Consider the following 2,500-nt stretch of genomic DNA (forward strand, 5'->3'; position numbering starts at 1 on the left):
TCACCCCCGGACCAAAAGTTGGCCGTTCGGTGCCCTATGGCCTATGGCCAGTATGGGAACCAAGGATGCCGATATGCGAAAAAGTGTCAAAAAATCACTTGAAAGTCGCTATGGCTCATTAAATAGAGCTTGTAAAGACCTTTCTAAAACACCTTGGTTGACCCCTGTCCGATAAGTAGTTTTCGAGATATTCGAGAAAATGTGATTTTTTGGGACTTAGAAAATTTTTGACCCGTACCCTAAGAAAAAGTGATTTTTTCATAGGACAATTTTTTCTTCGCAAATACTGTTTGGTTTCACTTTTCATTATTAGAAACGCGTTCCGAAGCCATTTTCATCAAAATCTCGTGAAAAAAAAATTTCACCCCCGGACCAAAAGTTGGCCGTTCGGTGCCCTATGGCCTATGGCCAGTATGGGAACCAAGGATGCCGATATGCGAAAAAGTGTCAAAAAATCACTTGAAAGTCGCTATGGCTCATTAAATAGAGCTTGTAAAGACCTTTCTAAAACACCTTGGTTGACCCCTGTCCGATAAGTAGTTTTCGAGATATTCGAGAATATGTGATTTTTTGGGACTTAGAAAATTTTTGACCCGTACCCTAAGAAAAAGTGATTTTTTCATAGGACAATTTTTTCTTCGCAAATACTGTTTGGTTTCACTTTTCATTATTAGAAACGCGTTCCGAAGCCATTTTCATCAAAATCTCGTGAAAAAAAAATTTCACCCCCGGACCAAAAGTTGGCCGTTCGGTGCCCTATGGCCTATGGCCAGTATGGGAACCAAGGATGCCGATATGCGAAAAAGTGTCAAAAAATCACTTGAAAGTCGCTATGGCTCATTAAATAGAGCTTGTAAAGACCTTTCTAAAACACCTTGGTTGACCCCTGTCCGATAAGTAGTTTTCGAGATATTCGAGAATATGTGATTTTTTGGGACTTAGAAAATTTTTGACCCGTACCCTAAGAAAAAGTGATTTTTTCATAGGACAATTTTTTCTTCGCAAATACTGTTTGGTTTCACTTTTCATTATTAGAAACGCGTTCCGAAGCCATTTTCATCAAAATCTCGTGAAAAAAAAATTTCACCCCCGGACCAAAAGTTAGCCGTTCGGTGCCCTATGGTCTATGGCCAGTATGGGAACCAAGGATGCCGATATGCGAAAAAGTGTCAAAAAATCACTTGAAAGTCGCATTGGCTCATTAAATAGAGCTTGTAAAGACCTTTCTAAAACACCTTGGTTGACCCCTGTCCGATACGTAGTTTTCGAGATATTCGAGAATAAGTGATTTTTTGGGACTTAGAAAATTTTCGACCATGACATATATGAAAAGTGATTTTTTCATAGGACAATTTTTTCTTCGCAAATACTGTTTGGTTTCACTTTTCATTATTAGAAACGCGTTCCGAAGCCATTTTCATCAAAATCTCGTGAAAAAAAAATTTCACCCCCGGACCAAAAGTTGGCCGTTCGGTGCCCTATGGCCTATGGCCAGTATGGGAACCAAGGATGCCGATATGCGAAAAAGTGTCAAAAAATCACTTGAAAGTCGCTATGGCTCATTAAATAGAGCTTGTAAAGACCTTTCTAAAACACCTTGGTTGACCCCTGTCCGATACGTAGTTTTCGAGATATTCGAGAATATGTGATTTTTTGGGACTTAGAAAATTTTCGACCATGACATATATGAAAAGTGAATTTTTCATAGGACCAAAAAGTTTGTTCAAATAGGGTTTTGGTTCACTTTTTATGGTCAGATAAGTGATCCGATGCTATTTTCATGATCATTAGAGGGATTTCACGCTGTGACCAAAAATTTTCATACTTCATACTTGTCCCGGTGCCGTATATGGGAGGACCGGGGGAAGATGTGTTTGTAAGTCGTGATGTTCAGTGACGGATTTCTGGGACTTAGAAAAAAAATGTGCTCTCAGGCACATTATATGTTTCATACACACATAGTTTTCATTCTTCATACTTGTCCCGGTGCCGTATATGGGAGGACCGGGGGAACATGTCTTCGTAAGTCGTGATGTTCAGTGACGGATTTCTGGGACTTAGAAAAAAAATGTGCTCTCAGGCACATTATATGTTCCATACACACATTATTTTCATTCTTCATACTTGTCCCCGTGCCGTATATGGGAGGACCGGGGGAACATGTCTTCGTAAGTCGTGATGTTCAGTGACGGATTTCTGGGACTTAGAAAAAAAATGTGCTCTCAGGCACATTATATGTTCCATACACACATTATTTTCATTCTTCATACTTGTCCCCGTGCCGTATATGGGAGGACCGGGGGAACATGTCTTCGTAAGTCGTGATGTTCAGTGACGGATTTCTGGGACTTAGAAAAAAAATGTGCTCTCAGGCACATTATATGTTTCATACACACATAGTTTTCATTCTTCATACTTGTCCCCGTGCCGTATATGGGAGGACCGGGGGAACATGTCTTCGTAAGTCGTGATGTTCAGTGACGGATTTCTGGGACTTAGA

The sequence above is a fragment of the Anopheles stephensi genome, unplaced genomic scaffold (assembly GCF_013141755.1).
Source record: "Anopheles stephensi strain Indian unplaced genomic scaffold, UCI_ANSTEP_V1.0 ucontig222, whole genome shotgun sequence".
Lineage (NCBI taxonomy): Eukaryota > Metazoa > Arthropoda > Insecta > Diptera > Culicidae > Anopheles > Anopheles stephensi.